Consider the following 18941-nt stretch of genomic DNA (forward strand, 5'->3'; position numbering starts at 1 on the left):
ATAAGTGAAGCACATGTGAGCTGAATTGTCTACCAAAAGATATAAGTGAAGCTCGACAAAATAACGGTGGGTGCATGTCTCTCTCTCTCTAGGTGTGCAGCAAGGATGATTGTGACACGACAAAAATAAAAGACTCCTACGATACAAGACGCTCCAAGCAAAAACACATAACATGTGGCGAATAAAAATATAGCCCCAAGTAACGTTACCGATGGATTGAAGACGAGAGAGGGGATGCCTTCCCAGGGCATCCCCAAGCTTAGGCTTTTACGACATCCTTGAATCTCTTGGGGTGCCTTGGGCATCCCCAAGCTTGAGCTCTTGCCACTCTTTATCTCTTTGTCCATAAGAACTTCACCCAAAACTTGAAAACTTCACAACACGAAACTTAAACAAAAACTCGTGATAACATTAGTACAAGAAAGCAAACCACCACTTCCTTAGGTACTGTAGAAAACTTAAATTCTACTTGTGCTGATGTTGGGTTACTGTACTTTCAATCTTCCATGGCTAATATCCCCCGATACTATCCATAGTTTCATCAAAATAAGCAACCAACACAACAAAAACAGAATCTGTTAACAGGACACTAGTCTGTAGCACTCTGTATATTTCGTATACCTCTGTTACTTCAAAAATTCGGAAAAATTACGACAGTCTGAAGCATTTGCGTAGAAATCAGCAGAAAAGGGAATCAACTCAAAAGCTCTTATAGAAAAAAATGAAAATTCTTTTCGTGAGAAGAAAGTTTCTGTCTTTTCCAGCATGACCAAACGATCATCCCCAAGACTAATCATAACGGTTTTGCTTGGCACAAACGCAAAAAGAAACACAAAAAACACAATCATAACAGAATTATGAAAGTTTGGAAAGCACAAAACAGAAAGAAAAAGGATATATTTGTTGGGTTGCCTCCCAACATGCGCTTTTGTTTAACGCCCTTAGCTAGGCGAAAGTGATGGAATCACGTATAGTCATCTTTGGTGCTCAAACCATAAGTAGCCCTCATCATAGATTCATAAGGCAATCTTATTTTATTTCTAGGAAAGTGCTCCATGCCCTTCTTTAATGGAAATTGAAATCTAATATTCCCTTCCTTCATATCGATGATAGCACCAATAGTCCTTAGGAAAGGTCTACCAAGAATAATGAGACATGAAGGATTGTAATCTATGTCAAGTACAATGAAATCCATGGGTACATAGTTCTTATTTGCAACAATAAGAACATCATCGATCCTCCCCATAGGTTTCTTGACAGTAGAATCCGCAAGATGCAAATTAAGAGAACACTCTTCAATCTCATGAAAACCAAGAATATCACATAAAGACTTTGGAATCGCGGAAACACTAGCACCCAAATCACACAAAGCATTGCACTCATAGTTTTTGATCTTGATTTTGATAGTAGGTTCGCAGTCATCATGAAGTTTTCTAGGTATAGAGACTTCTAGTTCGAGCTTCTCTTCAAGAGATTTCATCATAGCACCTACGATATGCACGATAAAGGCTTTGCTTTGGCTATAAGCATGTGGAGAGTTTGCAATGGATTGCATCAAAGAAATGCATTCAAACAAGGAGCAATTATCATAATTGAATTCCTCGAAATCCATAGTGGGAGTTTCATTACTACCCAAAAGTTTGACTTCTTCTACTCCACTCTCCACACCTTTATCATCAAGATAGGTGGACTCCAAATCATTGGGGCGTTTTTCAACCAAAGTGGATTCATATCCAGCCCCTCCATAAGTAGGTTTGACATGTGAAAACAAAGATTCAAGAGGAGACACACCAAGCACTGTAAGATCTTCGTGATTTGCATCACTAGAACGCACCCTTTTAAACCATTCATGTCTAGCGCGAATTTGGGCGGTTCTTTCTTTGCTCTCATTCATGGAGATACGCATAGCTTTCAAAGTTTCATCCAAGTTGATCTTGGGAGGAGCACATCTAACTTTCAAAGTATCAATATCACAAGACATCCTATCAACGCTCTTAGCCAAATCGTCTATTTTGAGTAGTTTTTCCTCTATGGACGCATTGAAAATCTTTTGAGAGTTGATGAACTCTTTGATATTACTCTCTAGATCAGAGGGTAATTTGTTGTGATTTCCATAAGTGTTGCCGTAGGAATTGCCATAATTGTTAGAGGGGTTACTAGGAAAATGCCTAGGAACATAGTTTCCTCTAAAAGCATTGTTGTTGCCAAAATTGTTCCTACCAACAAAATTCACATCCAAACTAGCGTTGCTACTCTCAATCAAAGAAGATAGTGGCATGTCATTAGGATCTACAGTAGCGTTTCTACTAGCAACCAAATTCATGAACTAGTCCATCTTAGCACAAAGCGAGTTAATCTCTTCTATAGCATGCACCTTATTGCTAGCAGGCGACCTTTTAGTGTGCCACTGAGAGTAGTTGGTCATGATATTGTCTAGGAGTTTTGTAGCGTCTCCTAACGTGACTTCCATGAAAGTTCCACCTGAGGCGTAGTCCAAGATATTGCGAGAAGCGAAATTCAAGCCAGCATAAAAGATTTGTATAATCATCCACAAACTCAAGCCATGAGTGGGACAATTTCTAATCATAAGCTTCATCCTCTCCCAAGATTGTGCTACGTGTTCGTGATCAAGTTGCTTGAAATTCATGATATCGTTACATAAGGAGATGATCTTAGCCGGCGGAAAATACTTGGATATGTAAGCATCTTTGCACCTATCCCAAGAATCAATACTATTTTTTGGCAAAGAAGAAAACCAATTTTTTGCATGATCTCGCAACGAGAAAGGAAAAAGTTTCAACTTAATCACGTCATTATCCACATCTCTTTTCTTTTGCATATCGCAAATCTCAATGAAGGTATTGAGATGGGATGTGACATCTTCACTAGGAAGGCCAGAGAATTGCTCTTTCATAACAAGATTCAGCAAAGTTGCGTTGATTTCATACGATTCCGCACTAGTGGCGGGAGCAATCGGAGTACTAATAAAATCATTATTATTAGTGCTCGAGAAGTCGCAAAGTTTGGTGTTTTCAGACATGATGTCTTCAACAAACAAACAAGCACACAAACAAGCACACAAGCAAAGGAAAACGGCAAGGGCAAAAGAAAACGGCGAAGGAGAAAGGCGAATGAAAACGACAAATGTGAAGTGGGGGAGAGGAGAACGAGAGGCAACTAGCAACAAAAGTAAATGCAGGAGATGAGTTTGTGAGACCTACTTGGATAGATCTTCATTTCTCCTCCCCGGCAACGGCACCAGAAATACTTTTGCTACTGCAACAAAAGATCTTCCAACGCCGCCAGAAATAGGCACGTCGACAAGAGAATACTCGGCTTGATCTTTCTGCTGCGGCTATGCCTTAAGGGACTTCCCAGGCAAGTATGCAAAGGATTTCCCCCGCGGCCTTGGAGCCTTGCGTTGGTGTTCCCTCGAAGCGGAAAGGGTGATGTAGCGTAGCGGTGGTAAGTACATCCCTCAGTTTGAGAACCAATGTATCAATCCAGTGGAGGAGTATCTCAAGATCCTGCACAAACACAAAAACTTTCTCTCAACGCTATGAAGGGGTTGTCAATCCCTTATAGATTGTTTGCCAAGTGAGAATTGAAAGCAACAAAGTAACAATGCATAGTAAAAGCGGAGATGTAAACGATGGATGTGAATAGACCCGGGGGCCGTAGTGTTTACTATTGGCTTCTCTCATGAAAGCAAGTAGAGGGTCAAATTACTGTCGAGCAATTGATAGAACCGCGCAAAGTCGTGATGATATCTATTCAATGATTATATCTATAGGCATCACGTCCGAAACAAGTAGACCGATACTTTCTGCATCTACTTCAACTATTCCACACGTCGACCGCTATCCAGCATGCATCTAGTGTATTAAGTCCATAAGAACAGAGTGACGCCTTAAGCAAGATGACATGATGTAGAGGGATAATCTCAAACCAATGATAAAACCCCATCTTTTTACCCTTGATGGCAACTACTTGATGTGTGCCTTGCTGCCCCTACTGTCACTGGGAAAGGTCACCACATGGTAGAACCGAAAACCAAGCACTTCTCCCATTGCAAGAATCATAGATCTAGTTGGCCAAACAAAACCCAAGACTCGGAGAGAGTTACAAGGATATCAAATCATGCATATAAGAAATCAGCAAAGACTCAAATATATATCATAGATAATCTGATCACGAATCCACAATTCATCAGATCTCGACAAACGCACCGCCAAAGAAGATTACATCGGATAGATCTCCATGAAGATCATGGAGAACTTTGTATTGAAGATCCAAGAGAGAGAAGAAGCCATCTAGCTACTAACTACGGACACGTAGGTCTGAAGTGAACTACTCACGAGTCATTGGAGGGGCCATGATGATGATGAAGAAGCCCTCCAACTCCAAAGTCCCCTCCGGCAGGGCGCCGGGAAGGGTCTCCAGATGAGTCGCGGAAACGGAAGCTTGCGGTGGCGGAAAAGTATTTTCGAGGCTCCCCAGATTTTTTGCGGAATATTTGGGAATTTATAGGCCAAAGACCTAGGTCAGGGGGCGGCCAGGGAGGCCACAAAGCCTGCCACCGCCGCCTCCCCCCTGGTGGCGGAGTGGGGGCTTGTGGGCTCCCTGGAGCCCACCTGGCTTGGCCCAAAAGCCCCCTGGTCTTCTTTCATTCGGCAAAAATCATTTCGGGTTTTTTCTTCCGTTTGGACTCCATTCCAAAATCAGATCTGAAAAGAGTCAAAAACACGGAAAAAACAGGAACTGGCAATTGGCACTGAATTAATAAGTTAGTCCCAAAAAACATATAAAAGGTACATAAAACAACCAAAGAAGACAAGATAACAGCGTGAAACCATCAAAAATTATAGATACGTTTGAGACGTATCAATCGCCGTCGGCACGCTACCTCTACATCTACCTTCGGGATTAATTTTAAACCTCAATAATGGTTATCTAGTACCAGCTTTGAGCACGAACATTGTATCTGGATCTCGTTTAATGCGAGATGGCTACTCATTTAAATCTGAGAATAATGCTTGTTCTATTTATATGAGTGATATGTTTTATGGTCATGCCCCGCTGGTCAATGGTTTATTCTTGATGAATCTCGAACGTGATGTTACACATGTTCATAGCGTGAGTACCAAAAGATGTAAGGTTGATAATGATAGTCCCACATACTTGTGGCACTGTCGACTTGGTCATATCGGTGTCAAACGAATGAAGAAACTCCATACAGATGGACTTTTGGAGTCTCTTGATTTTGAATCATTTGACACGTGTGAACCGTGCCTCATGGGCAAGATGACTAAGACTCTGTTCTCTGGAAAAATGGAGCAGCAACCAACTTGTTGGAAATAATACATACCGATGTGTGTAGTCCAATGAGCGTCGAGGCTCACGGTGGCTATCGCTATGTTCTCACCCTCACTGATGACTTGAGCAGATATGGGTATGTCTACTTAATGAAACACAAGTCTGAAACTTTTGAAAAGTTTAAGGAATTTTAGAGTGAGGTAGAGAATCAATGTGACAAGAAAATAAAGTTCCTACGATCTAATCATGGAGGAGAATATTTGAGTCACGAGTTTTACACGCACTTAAGAAAATATGGAATTGTTTCACAACTCATGCCGCGTGTCACACCTCAGCGTAATGGTGTGTCCGAACATCGTAATCGCACTCTATTGGATATGGTGCGATCTATGATGTCTCTTACTGATTTACCGCTATCATTTTGGGGATATGCATTGGAAACTGCCGCATTCACTTTAAATATGTCACCGTCTAAATCCGTTGAGATGACACGGTATGAATTATGGTTTGGAAAGAAACCTAGGATGTCGTTTCTGAAAGTTTGGGGCTGCGATGCTTATGTGAAGAAACTTCAACCTGAGAAGGTCGAACCCAAAGCGGAAAAAAGCGTCTTCATAGGATACCCTAAGGAAACTATTTGGTATACTTATATCTTAGATCCGAAGGCAAAATCTTTGTTTCCAAGAACTGATCCTTTCTGGGGAAAGAGTTTCTCTCGAATGAAGTAAGTGGGAGGAAAGTAGAACTTGATGAGGTAATTGTACCTCCTCTCGAACCGGAGAGTAGCGCAGCGCAGGAAAATGTTTCTGTGGTGCCTGCACCGACTAGAGAGGAATTTAATGATGATGATCATGAATCTTATGATCAAGTTGCTACTGAACCTCCAAGGTCCACAAGGACAAGTTCCGCACCAGTGTGGTACGACAACCCTGTCATGGAAATCATGTTGCTGGACAACAGTGAACCTTCGAACTATGAAGAAGCAATGGCGGGCCCGGATTCCAACAAATGGCTTGAATCCATGAAATACGAGATAGGATCCATGCACGAGAACAAAGTATGTACTTTGGTCGACTTGCCCGATGATCGGCGAGCCATAGAAAATAAATGGATCTTTAAGAACAAGACTGGCGCGGATGGGAATGTGACCATCTATAAGTCTCGACTTGTCGCTAAGGGTTATCGACAAGTTCAAGGAATTGACTACGATGAGACTTTCTCACCCGTAGATGCTGAAGTCCATCCGAATCATGTTAGCAGTTGCCGCATTTTATGATGATGAGATCTGGCAAATGGACGTCAAAACGGCATTGCTTAACGGTTTTATTAAGGAAGAATTGCATATGATACAACCGAAAGGTTTTGTGATCCTAATAATGCTGACAAGGTATGCAAGCTCGAACGCTCCATCTATGGGCTGGTGCAAGCATCTCGGAGTTGGAACATTCGCTTTGATGAGGTGTTCAAAGCATTTGGGCTTGTACAAACTTATGGAGAAGCATGTATTTACAAGAAAGTGAGTGGGACCTCTGTAGCATTTCTCATATTATATGTGGATGACATATTGTTGATCGGAAATAATATAGAACTTTTGGAAAGCATAAAGCCCTATTTGAATAAGTGTTTTTCAATGAAGGACCTTGGTGAAGCTGCTTACATATTAGGCATCAAGATCTATAGAGATAGATCGAGACGCCTTATTGGTCTTTCACAAAGCACATACATTGATAAGATATTGAAGAAGTTCAATATGGATAAGTCCAAGAAAGGGTTCTTGCCTGTATTACAAGGTGTGAGGTTGAGCACAGCTCAATGCCTGACCACGGTAGAAGATAGAGAAAAGATGAGTACCATCCCCTATGCTTCAGCCATAGGCTCTATTATGTATGCCATGTTGTGTACCAGGCCTGTTGTGAACCATGACATAAGTTTGGTAGGGAGGTACCAAAGTGATCCAAGAGAGGATCACTAGACAATGTTCAAGAATATCCTTAAGTACCTGAAAAGGACTAAAGATATGTTTCTTGTTTATGGAGGTGCCAAAGAGCTTGTCATAAAGGGTTACGTCGATGCTAGCTTCGACACAGATCCAGATGACTCCAAGTCACAAACCGGATACGTGTACATTTTGAGTGGTGGGGTAGTCAGCTGGTGCAGTTGCAAGAAAAGCATCATGGCGGCATCTACATGTGAAGCAGGGTACATAGCTGCTTCGGAAGCAGCAGATGAAGGAGTCTAGATGAAGGAGTTCATCACCGACCTAGGAGTGATTCCCAGTGTGTCGGGCCCGATAACTCTCTTCTGTGATAACAGTGGAGCTATTTCCATTGCCAACGAGCCCAGGTTTCACAAGAAGACCAAGCACATCAAACGTTGCTTCAACTCCATTCGTGGATACATCCAGGATGGAGATATAGATATTTGTAAAGTACACGCGGATCTGAATGTTGCAGATCCGTTGACTAAACCTCTTCCACGAGCGAAACATGATCAACACCAGAACTCTATGGGTGTTCGATTCATCACAATGTAACTAGATTTTTGAATCTAGTGCAAGAGGGAGACTATTAGAAATATGCCCTAGAGGCAATAATAAAGTAGTTATATTTATATTTCCTTGTTCATGATAATTGTCTATTGTTCATGGTACAGTTGTATTAACTGGAAACCGTAATACATGTGTGAATACATAGACCATACCAAGTCCCTAGCAAGCCTCTAGTTGACTAGCTCGTTGATCAATAGATGGTCATGGTTTCCTGATCATGGACATTGGATGTCATTGATAACGGGATCACATCATTAGGAGAATGATGTGATGGACAAGACCCAATCCTAAGCATAGCACAAGATTGTGTGGTTTGTCTGCTAAAGCTTTTCTAATGTCAAGTATCATTTCCTTAGACCATGAGATTGTGCAACTCCCGGACACCGTAGGAATGCTTTGGGTGTATCAAACGTCACAACGTAACTGGGTGATTATAAAGGTGCACTACAGGTATCTCTGAAAGTGTCTGTTGGATTGGCACGAATCAATACTAGGATTTGTCACTCCGTATGACAGAGAAGTATCTCTGGGCCCACTCGGTAATACATCATCCTATTGAGCTCAATGTGACTATGGAGTTAGTCACGGGATCATGTGTTAAGAAACGAGTAAAGAGGCTTGCCGGTAACGAGATTGAACAAGGTATGGGGATACCGATGTTCGAATCTCGGGGAAGTTATATACCGATAGACAAAGGGAATTGCATACGGGGTTGATTGAATCCCCGACATTGTGGTTCACCCAATGAGATTATCGTGGGACATGTGGGAGCCACCATGGACTATCCAGATCCCGCTGTTGGTTATTGACCGGAGAGGTGTCTCGGTCATGTCTGCATGGTTCCCGAACACGTAGGGTCTACACACTTAAGGTTCGATGACGCTGGAGTTGTATTGAGAAAGTATGTGGTTACCGAAAGTTATTCGGAGTCCCGGATGAGATCCCGGACGTTCCGAGAATCTCCAGAATGGTCCAGAGGTAAAGATTCATATATAGGACGTGGAGATTTGATCACCGAAAATGTTTTGAGGATCATCGGTATTGTACCGGGACCACCGGAAGGGGTCCGGGGGTCCATCGGGAGGGGCCACCAGCCCCAAAGGGCCACGTGGGCCAAAACTGGAAGGGAACCAGCCCCTGGATGGGCTGGTGTTCCACCCACTAAGGCCGAAGGCACCTAGGGCTGGCAACCCTAGGGAGTGGAGGTGGCCCAGCTCCAACTTGGGAGGCAAGCGACCTCCCACCTGGCCGCCGCCCAATCTTTGGACCGCCACCCCTCCTAGGGTTTCCTAGGGTGACCGACCAGACCTCCCCCTCCTCCTATATATGCCCAAGGGTTTGGGGGCTGCAACAGACAAGTTCTCCATCCACCTCGGCGCAGCCCTGCCCTCTCTCTTCCTCCTCCTCCGCGCTGCTTGGCGAAGAAATGTCGGAGAACCACATAGCTCCACCGCCACAATGCTGTCGTGCTGTCGGAGCTCTCCATCAACTTCCCCTCTCTCCTTGCTGGTTCAAGGTAGAGGAGACGTCACCGGGCTGCACTTGTGTTGAACGCAGAGGCGCCATTGTTCGGCGCTTTGGATCCCATCTACCGCGATCTGAATCGCTATGAGTACGACTCCATCACCCGTGTTCATAGTAACACTTCCGCTTAGTGATCTTCAAAGGTATGAAGATGCTCTACCCCTTGCTCGTTGCTAAAATCTCCTAGATTGATCTTGGTGTTTCGTAGGAAATTTTTTGAATTTCTCCCTCGAGCCCCAACTGTATGTACTTTGTCTTCATGCACTTCCATGGGGGGGAGGTTGTACATCCATACAAGGACGGGCCATGTGCTGTGGTTGGTGCTCTGGTTTTCAAATGGATTCATGCCATCATTACACACACGAAGCATGATTTTCCTTGCATCTTCTCCGAAAAATCGATATTTCGCGTTGAATGATCTCCACTGGCTAGCATCTGCGAGGTGTCTCAGCTTCGGATCATCTCTATCATCGGGCTTCTTCCTCTCCACGTGCCAGCACATGAGCTTTTCTTTCGTAGGATCTATGAAATACCACTACAGACGGGAAGTGATCGGAAAGTATCATACAACTTTCTGAGGAGCTTTCTTTCCCGCCTTCTTGTATTGAGAAGCATTGCACTCTCGACACCTGGTTTTTTCCGCGTTCTCTCCCCCATAAAAGATGCAATCGTTGATGCATGCATGGTATCTACCGTGCGGCAGATCAAGAGGGCAAACCATTTTCTTTCCCTCATCAACACTAGTAGGACAAAGGTTCCCCGCGGGAAGAACATTATTATGTAGATAATTCAAATGCTCATCGAGGCTTTTGTTTGTCCATTTGTTTTTGGCCTTCATATTTAGAAGTTCGATTGTGAAACTCAACCGGGTAACCTCGGGATCGCAACCATCATATAATGGAGTCTTCAAGTCTACTTCAAGTTGCGCCAGCTTGGCCTCCTCTCTATAAGCAACTTTGTCGCTAGTCATACTCCTGCGAAGGAGGTGTGGAACATGAGGGTCATGTACGACTGAACTTAGTAGCATTGAAGTCTGCAGCGTGTGTGTCGCCTCTTCTCTGCCATGTCCGAACTCTGCTCCTTCACCGTGTCCATAATTTTCCCCGCCGCCATGTACGGACTCTTCCCCGCCGCCGTGTTCAGACTCTTCATTGTCGCCGTGTCCGGCACCATCGTCTTCGTGTCGATCTGTCATCTCTTCGTTTCGTCCCATGTTGTTATTCCCTGCCACGTGGACGTCCTCATCATCATCTTCACTTATCCACCGAGTATAACCATCCATGAAACCATTGATCAACAAGTGGGCCTTCAAACGGCCACCATCAGAAGGGTTCAAAATTTCTCCTTCTTTGCATTTTGTACACACACATCTAATCCCATTCCATTTACTTGCATACATGTCCATCATCGCGGATTGCAAGTATCGCTCCACCTTCCTTCCACTCACCTTCATGACTGCACGGTATAACAAGCAAAAGGGTTATAAACAAAATACATGCATGCATCAAAGTCATATAAAAATTTGGCATGACCTTGCCTAAAAATAGGACATATCGGGTTTTCTCGAAATTCGCTGAAACGGAAATGAATTGACATTTCAGCAAAACATAAGCAACTCACGGAGCATGTCACTCACACAAATCCCATCATATCGCAAACACACATATTCCCATTATTGAAATGCACAACTTTTTACTCACCTATATCCCGAGAGAGATTGTGCATGGCCAAATAAATAGCTAGATCTAGTTGTTCTGAGGAGAGATGACTCTAGCTAACTAGTGGAGAGGGAGACAGATGACCTAGCTAGATAGAACTATATGTATGAAAGGAGGGAGAGCCAAATAAATGTGGAAGGTAGAGTTAGAAGAGGCCATTTATCTAGGATAATTAGTGTGGAGGGGGCCTTAATGGGGGAGAGAAGAGAGATGGAAAGAAGAGAGAAGAAGGGTAACAATGGTGGAGAAGCAACTTAGAGAGAGGAGAGAATAAAAGAGGGGAGAGCACAAAGGGCGGAGGAAGGGGGAGAGGGTGTGTGTGTGTGTGAAAGCTGCCCATAGCGACACGTAGGAGTAGCGGTTTTAAGAAAGCAACGCTAGTGCTAAGTGGGGCCCAATAGCAGTAGCGCTGCTTCCAGACGAGCACTACTGCTATTAAACTTAGCAGTAGTGCTTTTTACATGCACGCGCTGCTACTACTTCTACCGTCGGCGGCCTCGTTGGGCCGCCTTTAGCAGTAGCGCCTTTTGCATATCAAGCGCTACTGCTAAGGCCATTATCCATAGCGCGTGGCAGAGCCAGCGCTACAGCCAAGTAGGAGCATCTCGTGACATTTTCTAGCGCTACTACTAGTCTCCTACCTATAAGGTTTTTCCTACTAGTGTACGACGCACACGGAGCCATCCACAACAGAGCAATTCTGAACTGGGTGGCCAGTCTAAGGGAGAAAGGTCTCAATGTCTCTTCCGTTCACGAAGAGTGCCACACTCATCTGAGTGCGGTATTGAAAAGCATTTAGTCTATTGAAAACAATATGAAAGAAGCTTTCAATGCGCTGCTGGCAGGCATTAAAGTAATTCGCGTACTTTTTTCCTTTACGAAGTGATTCTATTGTTTGTAAGCAATCTTATGCTCAGTAGCCCAAGCAATGTGAGAGTTTGAAAAAATCATGGCGGGGTCGGAATAGTTCTTAAAAAAGTTGGATCTAGCCCCCAAGACTCTCATGGGATGATAAGAAACACCCTAGCAGATGATTTTGAAACAAATCTGAGAAACGTGAAAGGCTGAAAAATGCTTATCTACACACCTCTACTTCGGCCGTAGCCCCCAACTCCCTGGAATTGGCGGAAATGAACCGGAAACTGAAGGTTTCCAAAGAGGAGCTGGACCGCATCAACAAGCGGTTTGAAGACACACAAGGTATGTATTCGAACCTTATCTCTCTCATAAAAATGATGTGTTTGATATTTGTGTCTCTAAGTGCAATTTGTTTGTTGTTGATGTTGAGCAGCTTAAAGCCGAACTAGACAAGGCCAAGCAGCAAGCTGCCGAACAAAGAGCGTTGGTCGAACAGGACAAGGCTGCTTGTGAGAAGTCTAAGGCCAGGGTTACTGATGTCCAGCAAGAGCACAAGGAATCCATCACGAAAATGAGGCCCTTGAGCACAAGAACAAAGAAAACTTCCGAGATGACCTCGGTAACCTCCGCACTCTAAGAAGCGCGAAAGGAGGCACACGATCTTTGGAGAGATATCCATCAAATCAAGCAATATGCAGATGGTAAGAGATATTTACTACAGTCTACATTTGGCGGACGAAGATTTGCATTGTTTACTCGGGTGTGGAGTTCTCCACGTGTGATTGCAAATCTCTCAAAGAGTGCGGTGGAAGTTGTGAAGCACTATGCATTGTAGGAGGGCGCGGTCCAACAAAGGCTTTTCTAGGCACAATTTCTAGCCCCCGAGCAACCCCTGCTTGTCTCCGATCAGTTGAAACAACTAATTGAGTTACACAAGATGAAATAACTGGCCATGAAAGACATGTGCATCATTCTTTGGCCGACAAAGCCGCTGCCCACCAACTATTTTGGCCTGGTGCAAAAGATTATTGCCCTTGCACCCCAATTTGACACCATGATGCGCTCTGTATGCATCGAAGGAGCTCGGATGGCCTTTGCAAGGACGATGATGCACTAAACAAAGGTGTCGCCTTTGAAGATAGCCACCGTGCCTCCACCGCTCGAAAAGGAGCATAGACGTCCGAAGTTGTATTTCTCTGATGCCATGGAAGGTGCTCGGGCTGGAGAAACGCAATGCTCCAAAGATCTGATCTTTGATTGAAAATCTTATCTTGTAAAAGTAGTTGTATGATACGATGCATTTTAATTTTTCCATGGCAGACCATGTCTTTTTAATTGCAACTCCTTTGTTGGTTGTTTTAATACAAAAAGTTTCCAGTTGTCGGCTCCAGCCCCCTACCAGATACTAGCGGGGCTTTTTTTGGCCTCCGCATTGTTACCCTTAGCCAACGTCTTGGTGCCCTAAGGCGGTAATGCGGGAGAAAACTAGGCAATCGGACTATTCAGCATTAAGGCTTTCATTTAACCATAGGAGATTGACTACGGGTGCTAATTAGAGCCCCCTTGTAAGGTGTGATGTTTGGTTATGCCGTGGTGTAAAACCAATAATCACCTTGTTTGAATAATTTCAAATTGTTTGCATAATGCGATGAACCCCCAACGGTTTTGTTAGTTTAACAATTGTCTTTGGATCGCAAACCAATCCTTGCTAATTATGACACTCACTTTTTGGCTTTCTCCAGTGAGGTACTTAACTAGACTAGCTATAAGTACAATCGCATCGGTTCTCCCAGTTACCCCTTTAATCGAACAAGTGGAACGTAAAGTGGTAAGCACAAGAGTGGGGCAACCCAAGTTTTGACCCAAGACAAAATTCAGAACCAATGCATATAACACGAATCCAAGACTCCGCACACATGAATGTTAAATAGCATTGTAGTGGTTCGAAGGGCGGTCATGACGGCCAAGCCCCCGTCGATTTAGTTAGTATCCAACATGTGCATAAAAACAGGCTTGTGTTGATGTCCAAAAAACAGTTCGAAAAAGGCAAAAGGCCTTGCAAAGCTCATGAACCTCATAGAGTGTTCTTAATTTACGATAAACTTGTATCCGTACAATTCAAACACTACAAGCGACTATATAAATATATATATATATATATATATATAAAGGTTTACATAGTACAGGTTTACACATGGTTTATGTAGCTGGCTTGATGTTCCTTATAACGCCACGTTGCACGTCTGCACCAATGTATGGGTTAACTTCAATGAAAAGTTCTTAAACAAAGGTGGTCTTGTGAATCTGCCAATGTATGGGTTTTCGTAACACAAAATTGGTCCTTAATGGTACCTATATGTGTGTGACGACTATACTGGCCATAGTTCGGTTTACCCAAACACTAGGCCATATATGATTGATCCCCATAGGTGCCGATGGTATCTTAAGCGCAAAATTGTGCCTTCAAGGCACAGATTTTGCTGGAGGCAAGGTGCTGCTATGGGGAACGTATCCCAATTTAGCTGGCATAATAGGTAACAGCAGCGGGGCGCGAGCTTGTTTGTGCTCCTTGACGGTTAGTTGGGACTTTGGAGCCACGTCTCCGGCGTATACTTTGGCTGCCAAAGCCGTAGTGTGTTCCTCGATTCAGAGGGATCACTCAGTGTTACCATTGACGGTAATGACGCCCTTAGGTCCTGGAATTTTTAACTTGAGGTATACATAATGGGGGCGGCATTAAAGCGATCAAACGATGTACGACCGAGTGTATGGTACCCACTACGAAAGGGTACAGTATCGATGATCAAATCTTTGTTGCGGAAGTTTTCAAGTGAACCAAGTGCTACTTCTAGAGTTATGGTGCCCGAACAGCGAGCCTCGATGCCACGAATGACACCTTTGCAGGTATTTTTGCTGGGTTTGATTCTTCATGGATCAATGCCCATTTTTTCATTCTGTCCTCATAAATGCGATTGAGGCTGCTCCCTCCATCCATGAGGACTCGCATGAGGTGGTACCCATCAACGATGGGGTCGAGTACCAAGGCCGCTGAACCCCCGTGCTGAATACTGGTCGAGTGGATTGTGCGATCATAAGTGATCAGGTAAGCTAGCCATGGGTTATACTCCAGGGCTACAAGCTCTATGGTGTATACGTCCCGAAGTGCCCGCTTCCTCTCCTTATTAGGCAACTGAGTGACATAGATCATGTTCATGGTTTTTACTTCAGGGAGAAACTGCTTCTCGCCTCTGTTATTCGGGCAACAGGGTTCCTCGTCGTGCTTGCTATAGGGGCTGTTGCTCGCCGCTTTGATCACCCAATAGTTACGGTTCGTGTGGGTAGATGGATTGTTTTGAGTGTAGTGTATTTGACAAGGCCTCTCGAGTATTTTGTCCTACGTGGCCGGGCTGTCCCGATTTTCTTTAGAAGGCTTCTTCTTTGGTCCGAGCATGGAGTTGATGAATATGACATTAACTGTCGTGTCATCGGCTTCACTACTACCGTGTCGACGCTCGTTCTTGTTGCATTGTAACTTTTCGTTGCCATCTTGGACTATGGAAGTGCCAGGGTTTGAGGGAGGGTTGTTACTCTGGGCTAGCCAAGTATCCTCACCTGTGCATTGGCGGGTCATGAGAGAAGTGAGGGCAGCCATTGTCCCCGGCGACTCCGATCCGAGCGTCCCCGCTACCCATTCGTTCCGGATGTTGTTAAAGAAGGAAGCTAATGCTTCGGCGTCTGAACAGTCGACAATCTGATTTTTTTTGTGAGGAATCTATTCCAGAATTGCCGAGATGACTCATCGGGTTGTTGAATGATGTGGTTCAAGTCACCGAACCTAGGTGGTCGGACATAAGTGCCATGAAAGTTATCTCGGAAGGCATCTTAGATCTCCTCCCAACTACAAATGGAGTTTTCGGGGAGGTTGTTCAACCAATGCCTTGGTGGCCCTTTGAGCTTTAATGGTAATTATTTGATGGCGTGGAGATCATTTCTACGATCCATGTGAATGTGGCGAAGAAAAATTTCAATCCATGCGGTCGGGTTTGTTGTCCCATCGTACTGCTCGATATTTATGGGTTTAAACCCTTCGCGGAACTAATGCCGCATCACCTTATCTGTGAAACACATTGGGTGGGTGGCGCCCCTTATCCGACTTGTATCAGGCTGGATATCGGACGGGATCCTACCGTGTTGTTGTTCCCGAACTACATCATTCTGAGTGGGCTGAGCTTGGTGCCTATCATGTCTTTTTTTTGACCAACTACTATAGGGTAAACACCCCACAGCCTTTTCCTTTATTTCGTATCACAAGAGGTTTATGTACAAGATAGGACAAGAATATACAAGGAGGTTGTGGGGGGAGTATACAAACCTCAGGGAGGTAAAAAGGAGATCCACTTGACGAGATCATCCTTAAATCTAGCCTTAATTCTATAAGATGAAAGGGAAATGTCATGAATAAAGTTGGATTTCCATCTGTTGAATCTTGGACGCTCATTGTTGAAGACGATTGCATTTCTGGAGATCCAAATATTCCAGCATGCAGTAAAAACTACTTCAGAGAAGAAGGGATGATGGAATTTTCTTTTGTCTCTCAGAGTACTGTCCCACATGGAGGTTCCATGTCATGAAATTTGAAGATAGTTCCAAACCCTAGTGCTGAACATGCAGGTAAAGAACAGATGATCCATGTCCTCTTTGATCCTTGCATGACAAAGAACACACAAATTGGAGTCTGAAACATTCCAATGGTGTCTCTCAAGCATGTCTTGAGTGTTCAGCATGTCCATAATGAGCATCCATGCAAACATCTTTATTTTCATGGTACAACAACTCTTCCAAACCCAATTGAGAAGACGGTTAGGATTGGTTGATGGACATGCATGTAATACTTTTTTGCAAAAAAAAAAACCTTACTGTCCCCACTCCAAAACCAGACATCCTTGTTGGACTACTCCCTTTGGAAGGCTCTGAATTGTTTGCATTTCCTGAAAGGCTCTGTAAGAAACTGGTAGATGGAATAGACTAGTCATGGTGCTTGTCTCAAAAGCTTTGAAAACCTCTTCAGCGGTGCAATAGGTGTCAATAGAAAAAGAGAACAGTCTTTGGAACCTATGTGCCAGGGGCAATGTTGAGTCACCCAGTGCCCAAGAATCATACCAGAAGAGGAAGGTATCCCCTCTATTTGGTTGAATGTAAGTGACAGCTCTGAAAGTCTCCATCCTCTTGCAGATATCTTTCCACCAGAAAGATCCACATAGTGATGTGCCCTGTGGTACTGTGTTATGGTAGTATGTGTTCCATATCAAATCCACCCATGGTACTTCTGCTCTATTAAAAAACTTATTCATAATACCCAATCCACCTTTCATCTTAGGTTTGCATACCAAGTCCCAGGCAACAAGAACAGGTGCATGATCTTGACCATTTCTTCTCCAAAGGCACTGCCTTTGTATCCTTTCCTACTGCTTGAGAATTCCTGGGGGTATGTCCAGACTATATAGGAAAAAGATGGGTACAGAAGACAAAGTAGAGTTGAGATATTGCAATCTACCACCTTGTGCCAAGAAGGAAGAGTTAGCACAAAGTCTCATTTCCATGTTATCCACCAGGGGCATTAGGTCTATAATTCCTGGCTTGGTTGTCCCAACAGGCAGGCCCAGATATGTGAAAGGTAAGGAACCAACATTACAACCAATGAAATCAGCCAGTCTTTGTAGCTCAACTTGATCAATATTGATTGGCAATAGGATAGATTTATGGTAGTTTACTTGAAGGCCAGTAGACTGTGAGAACAGAAGGAGCATTTTTTTGAACTCAAGCAATTGTGACTCCACAACAGGCAAGATGATAAGAGTGTCATGTGCATATTGCACAATTGGGAAGTCCTTATCATGACAATGGATGGGTAGCTCAATGTTTCCACTCCTCAAAAATTGATTTACCAAGGTTTGAAGGAAATCTGCAGCAATGGCAAAGAGGAGAGGGGACATAGGGTCTCCCTGCCTAACACCTTCTTACACATAAATTTTCTCCCAGGTACCCCATTTAGCAATACCGAGGAACACCCAGAGGAGAGCAGCTGCTTTACCCATAAGATCCATTTCTCATTGAAACCTTTGTGTGTCAGAACCTGAAAGATAAATTCATGTTCAATGGAGTCAAAAGCTTTCTCAAAAGCAAGCTTGAGGATGATAATAGGTCTCTTTGAGTGATGACACTGGTGTAGGTACTCCAAGGTCCAACCTACACAGTCTTGGATAGTCCTGGATTTGATGAAACCATATTGATTCTTGTGAATGCATTTCATGATGTGTTACTGTAACCTGTTGGCAGCCATTTTGGATAAAATTTTTGAACCCATCCCACTGAGAGAAATTGGTTTAAAGTCTCCAACTTGCTCAGGGGATCTCTTTTTGGGAACCAGGGTTATGTAAGAAGAATTCATATTCTCAAGCTTTGCAGTCCCAGCATGGAAGTCATTTGCAAGCTTATAAAAATCCTCACATATGATATCACAACATTTTTTGAAGAATATACCATTGAACCCATCTAGTCCTGGAGCTTTATCAGTAGGCATCTCTTTGACAGTCTTGTCCATCTATTCCTTGGTGAAAGGGAGGGTAAGAACCTCCAACCCATCTACCTTATGAAGGAGTGATGGAAGGTCAAAAGCTAGGTGTATTCCTTGTGAAAAAACCCATCCTGTCTTTGAAAGCAGAGCCAAAACAACGAGTAATTTGCTCATGATCAGTGATGACAGTTCCATCATCAAGATTTAGAGATGAAATGGAAATCCTTCTATATCTTTCAGTGGCCATGGCATGAAATTTTTTTTGTGTTTTGTTCTCCAACTTTGGTAAATCTGATAGTGGCTCTCTTTTTCCAGTATAGAAACTATAAGTGGAGATGGTGTTCTAAGTGTAGCTTTACAATCACGCTGACGTTAGATTCAGGTCTGAACAGGGGTCTCAGTT

This window comes from Hordeum vulgare, chromosome 5H (assembly GCF_904849725.1).
Source record: "Hordeum vulgare subsp. vulgare chromosome 5H, MorexV3_pseudomolecules_assembly, whole genome shotgun sequence".
NCBI lineage: Eukaryota > Viridiplantae > Streptophyta > Magnoliopsida > Poales > Poaceae > Hordeum > Hordeum vulgare.